Consider the following 10,440-nt stretch of genomic DNA (forward strand, 5'->3'; position numbering starts at 1 on the left):
TCGTAACTTGATTGATCTTCTTAGATGGAAGATCGGCCTCTTGATCCGCTTCGAGGGAAGGATCAGTCTAAACATAGAAAGATCTAGAAAGATCTTAAGATAACAATGGAAATAACTAAATAAAGACTAATCTAATCTTGGCTAGTATCCAAATTAATTCTAGTTACTTAATCCACCCTACTTGCCTAATCTACCGTACAAGCAATCCAATAAAGATCTCCTAAATCCAACTAATTTATTCTACTGGAACCCTACCTGCGCAAAACTGGTTTCCTATTGGTTATAAAATGCGGGCCCCCTTGAAAACCAATATATCTTTTTACTTTAGAAAAATGACAATTGAGCCGAAGGTTTTTAAAGTAAACAAAAGATTTTACTATCGTGTCCCCTTAGCTTTTAGAAAAGTTATCGGCTTTAACTTTGACTTCTCCACGGTTCTCCCTCTTCGACTTCTCTGGTTTCCTTTTTTAACTACTATCCAGATAACCCAAAAAAAATGAAAAACATAGAGAACAGAGATATAGGGTTTCAAAATAGGCACAAAGGGTTTCAAGATCTAGGGTTTCTTCTCTCATTCAACAAAAAAAAAAAAAAACACAAAGAAAAACAAAAGGATAAGAAGCTGGAGCAGATCTAGGGTTTCCGACCTCATTAAAAAAAACAAAATTCAAAATAGGAACAAAGGGTTTCAAGATCTAGGGTTTCTTCTCTCATTCAAAAACAAAGAAAAACAAAGGGATAAGAAGATGGAGCAGATCTAGGGTTTCACACCTCATTAAAAAAACAAAGAAAAATAAAAGGAGAAGAAGATGGAGAAGATCTAGGGTTTGACGAACTTGATGGTGGAGAAAATGGAGAAGATCTTGGGTTTAACGAACCTGGGGTATTGAAACTCCCTACTTTTTTTTCAATACACGACAGGTTAAGGGGACACGACTGTCATTTTTCAAAAGTTAAAAGATATATATCTGTCATCTCGGCCCCGTCGTTTCAGTTAATCGACCTCTTGTTGTGATGTCCCACGACTGGACAATGAGCCATCTTTCCAATTAAGATATTAAATTGAATTTATCAGAAGGAAAAAATAATTAATTTCAAGAGTTACTTATGAAGTCAATATTCAACATATAATTTAAACTGAAAGGTAAAGACATTTATACCAGATCGGGTAAATGATCGCCATGGCTGGGGGAGCAATGTCGTCGGTAGTCTAACATAAAGTAAGAGAGATACATAAAGTAATATATGAAATGAAATTATTATTTACAAGTGATAAAGAACAAAACTAAAGACTTACATGGCTGAGGTTTGATGTCTGTAAATAAGTTAAGACTTCGGCTAACGTTTTATCTGTTTGCATCACTGCTTCTCTGTCATCTCGGCCCCCTGTCGTTTCAGTGAAACGACCTCTTGTTGTGACGTCCCACGACTGGACAGTGAGCCATCTTTCCAATTAAGACATTAAATTGAATTTATCAGAAGAAAAAATAATTAATTTCAATAGTTACTTATGAAGTCAATATTCAACATAAAATTTAGACTGAAAGGTAAAGACATTTATACCAAATCGGGCGAATGATCGTCATGGCTACCAAGAGTGCAAGTGGTCGGTCGTGGGGGAGCAACGCCGTCAGTAGTCTAACATAAAGTAATATATGAAATGAAATTATTATTTATAAGAGATAAAGAACAAAACTAAAGACTTACATGGCTGAGGTTTGATATCTGTAAATAAGTGAAGACTTCGGCTAACGTTTTATCCGTCTGCATCACTGCTTCTCTGTCATCTCAGCCCCCTGTCGTTTAAGTGAATCGACCTCTTGTTGTGACGTCCCACGACTGGACAATGAGCCATATTTCCAATCAAGACACTAAATGAAAGTACTCAAGTAAACAAAAAGCCCTAATATCCTATGATTTGTGGACACGGACACGGAGTGTCGGACACAGCAAGCTCCCAAAATTTAGAAACGGGGACATGGCTAAATTAGAAAGTACATATAAACATAATTTGTGGAGGCGGATTCGTGTGCCGAGTTTGGACACGGATACGAGGCATCTGACATGGCAACCCTAAAAATCTAGAAATAGTATCACACTCTTACACATGCATGCATATAATGTTCTACAACCTGTAATCAATGAGTCGAAATGTTGCGGATATTCTATTCAGTATATTCTGTCCTACTTAGCGGTTCACAAAATTTGTTCATCATGGCGCTTGCGCTTTACTACGAAGTTGATGGCTTCTTTTGAACTATTTGGTTGAAGGGTTGGAATTGTGCAAACCATCTCTGCTATGTTTGGTTTAAAGTGTGAATGAAATCAGGAAAAGAAAAAACATACTTCTATCGTAGGAAGGGGATGGGACATTCAACATGTGAAAAGAAAGTAAAACAGGAAAGTAAAAACACAGTTCTTAAAATTAAAAAATCCATATTACATCAGAAACATTAGCATCTCCAAGACTCCTTTTATGGATCCAAGAAAGCAGAAAAGAGCAGAAACCATAAAAAAATTTGATAAAGTATCATACTAACCTTAATTCTAAAAAAACTATCATCATCGTCTCACCCGCACCGAATATCAACATATGATCACTGATCTATAGGGGTGTCAACGGATCCACTTCGGGTCGGATCCACCGATGTCACAGTCACGATCCATTCAAATTCCCTATCGGTCGGGTCGGATTCGGATGGTTTTTCGGATCCTACTTTCTACGTCAAGATCACGATCCATTTTAATTCGGACCGTCCATCGGAGTGTCCTATTTTGTCCCACTAAACTAAGTAAACAATTAATTTTTAAAAAAAAGAGTTCGAATGGCAGTCCTCTTTTAGTGTGTCTCTATGCATTTTCTTCAACTAAATTAAAATTTTATCTATGTTTAATCTTTGTGTAAAATATGCTTGTAAACAATAAAACTAATCAAAATTACATACACGAATATAATGTATAACTATTATCAAAGAATATGATGCATGACAATAACATTCGGTAATAAAAAAATGATGAACTAATAATATATTCATGACGGCATATATGTTCAGTAGACTGGCATGGTGAAAGTAAAAACTAAGAAAGTGATCAGGAAAAAAAGACTCACCATGATAATCCTCATCAACATGACGTGGATCCATCCAAAAATAGTATTGCTCTTTTAAACCGTTTCTAAATAGTATTTCATTAAGTGATAAGAGAGGTTTTGACCAAAATACCCTTCATAAAACGGTTAGCACTAACAAAATTTCATTAAGTGATAAGAGAGGTTTTGACCAAAATACCCTTCATAAAATGGTTAGCACTAACAAAATTTGGAGGGTATTTTTGCAAAACATTTCGGATCGTGACTATCCAATGGGCATATGTGGCGTGCCCATACCCAATCCGAAATTTTTCGGATCCCAGATTTGATGATCCGAAATATGCCCATGGATTCCATTCATATGGTTAGATCCCATGGATTCCATTCATATGGTTAGATCCCGTTCATTAACGTTCGGATTCGGACGATCCATCGAACGATCTTGATCCATTGACACCCCAACTGATCTAGATCATGCAGCACAAGGCCGTTCTTATGATGTCTTGATTAATGATTACAATGTTGTCCGGGAATATAAGCATCAAAATTTCCATAATTATCCAAAAAATTTGTTTGAATTGACAATCCAAATACATTTTACAGCATCTAGTGAAACCAGAACATAGTCATGCAGAAACAAATCCAACAAGAATGTCATAGCTTTGGATTTTGATATCAATTGGAATATTTGGTCTCCAATATCAAGAATTGGAATACCTCAGTATAAAGAATTGCAATAAAATCTTGAATGCAAATATATTTTTCATTCTATACTTCGAAGAAAAAAAAATTAATCCTAAGAAAGAAACTATTAGCAATCTGTTCTTTTACAGATAAAATAATCATTTAGAAATGACCTCTTAGCGTACTGTGAATCCGCAAGTCTAATGTCCTTTTTGAGAAAAAAAAAGAAATCAAAGAAAAACCCAAAACTATATATATATATATATATATATATATATATAGAGAGAGAGAGAGAGAGAGAGAGAGCAAAACGTGATTTCATATGCTAATATATATATATAGAGAGAGAGAGAGAGAGCAATGTGTGATTTCGTATGCTAATATATATATATATATATATATATATATATAGAGAGAGAGAGAGAGAGAGAGAGCAATGCGTGATTTCGTATGCTAATTTATAGGGCGGAAAGGGGAAGAAGAGTTATATGTGATATGGGAAATGAAAGCAAGAAAGAAGAGATGGAAGAGGGTTGTGTGAGATATAGAAATGAATGGGCCTTGTTTACAACCACAACAAAAGGGTTATGTCCACAAAAAACACCAAGAGCCTTGAACAATAGTGTACTCGAGGAGTCTTCATAAAAAAAACAACTAAGAAAAACGCTCTGACCAATCCCATCTTACCTTGATGTAATCAAGGATCTAATTCCTAACTCTACAGCCGATAAATTTGCCTTTGTTTTCCATAATTTCTCAACAATGGTTCTGATTTGGAAGATGATAATTACCTTTTTATAAGTAAACTTTCCAATTAAGACATTAAATTGAATTTATCAAATGAAAGTGCTCAAGTAAACAAAAAACCCTTATATATCCTATGATTTGTGGACACATGGACACAAGTGTCGCGTGTCGACACGGATACGGGTGTCGGACATGACAAGCTCCCAAAATTTAAAAACGGGGACACGGCTAAATCAGAAAGTAAATCATGATTTGTGGACCGTGTGCCAAGTTTGGACACGGATACGAGGCATCTAACATGGCAACCCCTAAAAATCTAGAAATAGTATCACACTCTTACACATGCATGCATATAAAGTTACTGCAACTTCTAGCAATACATTAAAAGTGTCTAAAGGAGTGTCGACAAGGGTGTCGTGTCGGACACAACACGACGAAACGTGTGTCGGCAATAAATTCAAAGTGTCGGCCAAATCATAGCTTATATCACTTCAGAGCGTCTCTAACACACTGATTTGTAGATGAAAACAATATTTAACCACCGACATTCGGGCTTATGCAAAAATATTAAGCAGCTCCCTACTGAAAATAATATAATTTGTTAACAAAATCACAAAAAATAGAAAACAACTCTGCTCATCAAAGCATAAAAACAGAGAAAAATCATACCCTTTATTTTTTTTCCTATATCACCTGTTCCTTGGAGAGGGTACTCCTGAAAAAAAAAAAAAAAAAAAAAAAAAAGAAGCAACCAACAAAGAAACAAGATGGTATTCCACCTGTTACTTTTGTATCATACGAGGACACAGAAAAGAAACACTTCATTATTAAAATAAGATGGAAAATGTAAATCCCTAGGGGTGCAACTCTTGGCCCACTACTATTGTATCAGATGCGGCACGGTAAAGAAGCTCTTCATTATCAGAATAAGGTGGAAAATATAGCCAACCAAAGCGACCAATCATCCAACCCTATCCTGACCCGAATCTCAACCCGATGTAAGAAGACCCGAGAGATTGTGAGGATACAATCACAAGGCATGAGACGATAAAAAAAGCAGTTGATCATGATCAAATCTTTAAACCCAATTGGGTATTAAGCATTTACATGTAAGAACTGAATTCCTTGCAATGGAATTCAGATGAGAAACAACTACAAACTAAAAGAGAAAAAACAGAGAAAGCAACTACAAACTAGAGCATTCGATCAGAAAAACAGATACAAACTAATCTCAAAATAGAAAATGAATAAAATTGGTTCTTAAAAACAGGAAAAAAAAAGGACGAAAATGTAGAACTTACTTACTTTCTTTCTTTTTCTTCTTCTTCTTCTTCTTCTTAATTGCAGTGGGTTTGGATGAAGGTTGAACCAAGCGACGGATGATTGAAGGATGGTGATCGAACATCAGAGAGAATTTAGAGGCAGAGGGGGTCAAAGGAAGGAAGAGGGAGAAGAGTGAGGCGGCGGAATGCAATTAGGGTTAGGGAATGTTGGAGGATTTTGGCTTTTATAGTTCTATTACTATTTCCAACTGCAACTCAGGTCGAGTTGAAGCCAACCGGACCCAACCCAAAACTCTAAAACGGTCAACCCGTGGTTAGATATTGGATTTCCTCACAATCGTGGGTGGATGACGAGAGAAGGAGACAGTCTATCATTTTCTGATTTGAGTAGGAGATTGCCCGGATTTCCAGGTTTTAGAAATCTCAGGATGGGCTCCTAAATGAATTGTTTGGATCTTTCGACAAGGTGGGCTTCTAAAAACTCCATAAATGCAGATATATAAAATGATTTAGGAAAGAGGATGAGAATGAAAGAAGAACAAAGAGATGGCTCAACTGCAGATAAGCCACGGATGATCCTTCGCTTTTATTTTCGTTGTTTATAAGTGGATGGTTAAAATGAAAAACAATCGTCTACCTTCAACATAAAAATTAGGGCTGGCAACGGGGCGGGTCGGGGCCGGATGTTGGGGTCTCCTACCCCTTTCCCTCTGCGGGGAATTTCCCCCCTCCCCTTCCTCTCCCCTCTGCGGGGATGGTGGGGAATCCCCCTCCCCTCCCCGCGGGAAATATCTAATCCCCTTCCCCTCCCCGCATCCTTCGGGGACAAAATCCCCGCCCCAACATTACCCCCTCTTTAGTCATTGATACACTAATGCTGGGTGTCCCTAATCAACTTGATGCAATTTCAATATATAAAAATGTTATAAATTAACAATCGATAGGCTAACTGTTAATTAAATTAGCAAGAGATTGGTATAAGGAGTTTGTCTTCTCTTCTTTATATATTGATTGAAATGCTGGGCAGCAACGAACGTCCAGATTTCACTTGTTTGCTGTGTTTTTTTACTTGAAGATTTAATAAGAGAGGGCAGATCCATATTCGGTATTTGTGTGTGGACGATGGATGGATGGACCCATTGGACCGACAGTAGCTGTTGTTGGATGATGGGATTTCCGCACATTGCTAATTGGATTCGATCCAACTTCAATTTTAGATCAAGTGGTATCATAGCCTCCCACTTAGAGTACCCAACATCCAAACCCCATTTTGGATCATTAATTTTGGGAAATGTTATGAGCACTACTGTATTCTGATGATCGCACTCCTGACTTTATTAAAAGTAAGGTATGGCCCGCACCATAGGATGATCCAAACCATCCATTAGATGGTGCACACCCTAAATAGGTTGCGCCCAAAAAATCATTTCCTTAGGTTGATCCTAACCCTCCGATCTGTAGAGGTACTGCATGATCCTATTCCTCTATAGATCGGAGGGTTAGGATCAACCTATGGAAATGATTTTTGGGGCACAACCTATTTAGGGTGTGCCCCATCTAATGAATGGTTTGGATCATCGTATGGTGCGGGCCATACCATACTTTTAATAATAAAATGCAATTTATTTTGGCTACCGATGTTGGCACTACGATTTTTTGATAATTGCATACACTCACTCACTCAGCTTGTCTTTATTATTTCAACATCTATCAAAAGGTTATTATAGTTCCCAAAATGCTCTCAGAAGCTAATTAAAAGGAAAAGACAAGCTAAGTCTATGTTTGGGGGAATCTTGTAGCCGATCCACAGAGTTTCTAGTAGTTTTCCTAAAAAAAAAAACACTTAAAAATATACAAAAAATGGCATTGATTAACGGGGCGAGGCGGGGCGGGGCGGGTCGGGGAGGGGACAACTCCATCCCCTTCCCCTTCCCCTCCCCGCACCGGGGAATTTTTAAAATCCCCTTCCCCTTACCCTTACCCTCTCAAATCGGGGAATCCCCTCCCCAAACGGGGCGGGGCAGGGCGGATCCCCGCTTTTTCGGGTGAAATTGCCAGCCCTAATAAAAATCTTCACAAATCGGAGGGTTAACATTGTCAGATTCGTGCCCCGCAAAAGAGTGATTGAGTCTGAAGAAAAAAATATACATTATATATATGACAATGATAAATTCGCACCCCTGTAACATGATTTGACCCACGTACCCTCCTTTGAAGCGGTGCAAATTTACCTTCGCCCTGTGCATATAGTATTTGATGTTTAAATTAAAATATAGTTAAGTAGCTAACAGTTATTAACTTGGTAGTTTGTTAATTAAATATTATGACTTGTATTTTTAAACACACATTATTAGATTAATTATGAGCAATGATAGATGAAAGGGAGCCCTTGCATAAAGACCCGGAAAAGAGCCCTTGATTGGTTCCACGTCATTAAGTGTAACCGAATTTACCTTTTCAACTTATTTGAAACGGTTACACCAATCAAGGGCCCTTTTCCGGCTCTTTATGCAATCGCTCCGTTGCATCTATCATTCCTCATTAGATTATATATTATATTTCAAAAATATTTCTTTACAAAATATAAAGTTTCTAAAAATTATAATTAAATGACTTATTACAAAAAAAAAATCCAATCTAAGATTCCAAAAAGGGATTTGCTAGCGTCCATCGCAGAAGGCATTTCGCGGATGGACTGTTGCATGTGAGCTCAACCACATCATGAATGAAGCCAAAATCTGCTGATAAGTGAGCCCCTGTGGCTGCTCTCAGCCTCTCACATGCAACAGCCCATCCGCGAAATGCCTTCTGCGATGGGTCTAGCAAATCGCTTTCAAAAATCAATGATTTGGATCCTACCACTAGTCAGAGTCATGGGGGAGAGTTACAGCAGAATCCGAGTATAGATCAGAGTGAACCCACATCTAATGTTCCTATAGTTGATGATATTGTATTAGAGCCTCAAGTCAGAAGGTCTAATAGAGAACGACGGCCCTCCAAAAGATATCAAGAAGACTATGTGATGCTTACAGATGGAGGAGAACCAGAATGCTATCAAGAAGCCATAGAACACGAGCAGAAGAGTCAGTGGCTGAAAAGTATGTAAGAGGAGATGAAATCCTTGCATGAGAACAACACTTTTGAGCTGGTAAAGCTGCCCAAGGGCAAGAAAGCACTCAACAATAAATGGGTATTCAAGGTAAAGTCCGAAGAAGGAAATCCATAGCCAAGGTACAAGGCGAGACTGGTTGTGAAGGGTTTTGTCCAGAAGAAGGGTATAGACTTTGATGAATCCTCTATTAGAGTTGCCCTCAGTTTAGCTGCTTCCCCAAACTTGGAGGTTGAACAACTAGATGTCAAAACGGCATTTCTCCATGGTGACTTGGAAGAGGAAATCTACATGAAGCAACCAGAAGGGTTTGCAATGAAGGGCAAAAGAGAATCTTGTGTGCAAGTTGCAGAAGACAATGGTACAGGAAATTTGATTCATTCATAAAGAATCATGGATACACAAAAACAAATTCTGACCATTGTGTTTTTGTTAAGAAATTTCCTAGTGGTGACTTTATTATTCTTTTGCTCTATGTAGATGATATGCTTATTATTGGGCATGATACTAACAAGATTGACAGGTTGAAGAAAGCACTTAGCAAGTCTTTTGTAATGAAGGACTTGGGCCCAGCAAAACAGATACTTGGCATGAGGATCTCCAGAGACAGAAAGCACGGAAAATTATGGTTGTTACATCGAGAAGGTGCTGAAAAGATTTGATATGAGCAAGGCAAAATCAGTGAGCTCTCCACTTGCAAGTCATTTCAGACTTCGTTCTAAGCAAAGTCCTACAAGTGAGAAGAAAGTGGAGGAGATGAAGGGTGTCCCTTATGCCTCCGCAGTTGGCAGCCTAATGTATGCTATGGTGTGCACTAGGCCTGATATCACTCATGCAGTTGGAGTTATCAGCAGATTTCTCTCTAATCCAGGCCATGAACACTGGGCAGCAGTGAAATGGATGGATTTTGAGGTATTTGAAAGGTACTTCCCAAGGATGTTTATGTTTTGGCAGTGGTAAGACCATACTAGAAGGCTACACAGATGGCATGTGACGTCGATTCCAAAAAATCCACATCAGGGTACTTGATGACTCTAGGAGGAGGGGGCAGTGTCCTGGCAATCAAAGTTGGAGAAGTGTGTTGTGCTATCTACCACAGAGGCTGAATATATTGCTCTCACTGAAGGGGGCAAGGAATTACAGTGGATGAAGCAGTTCTTGAAGGAACTAGGTCACAAGCAAGAGAAGTATATTCTTCACTGTGACAGTCAAAGTGCTATTCATCTGAGTAAGAACGCTACCTTCCATGCAAGGTCCAAGCATATCGAGGTGAGATATCAATGGATTCGGGACGCATTGGAAAAGAAAAAGTTTGAGGTTGTGAAGATCCATACAGACGATAATGGTGCTGATATGATGACGAAACCATTACCCAAGGAAAAAGCTTGATTCTTGCAAGCGGACAGTGGGTATGGTGGAGTCCTCCACCTAAGTCGGGAGGGGGAGATTGTTGGGCCCGGTCCCTCCTTAATGGAGAGCCCATATGTTTTGGCCCATCTTTTTTGCCGTTAGAGATAAGCATCTCTTTT

The 10,440-nt window shown here is 38.4% G+C and overlaps 1 long non-coding RNA gene across 1 annotated transcript; it reads right to left on the minus strand.

Moving 5' to 3' along the window:
* Nucleotides 1-1,682: 1,682 nt before the first annotated feature.
* LOC143862644 (uncharacterized) lies at nucleotides 1,683-6,178 on the minus strand. Its single transcript, XR_013240401.1, has 3 exons — nucleotides 5,825-6,178; nucleotides 5,189-5,234; nucleotides 1,683-1,839 (listed from the first exon to the last, which is right to left on the minus strand). It is a non-coding gene; the product is annotated as an uncharacterized LOC143862644 (long non-coding RNA).
* Nucleotides 6,179-10,440: the final 4,262 nt, after the last annotated feature.

The sequence above is a fragment of the Tasmannia lanceolata genome, unplaced genomic scaffold (assembly GCF_043159265.1).
Source record: "Tasmannia lanceolata isolate RefF3 unplaced genomic scaffold, GAP_Taslan_0.1 ptg000037l, whole genome shotgun sequence".
NCBI classification, from domain to species: domain Eukaryota; kingdom Viridiplantae; phylum Streptophyta; class Magnoliopsida; order Canellales; family Winteraceae; genus Tasmannia; species Tasmannia lanceolata.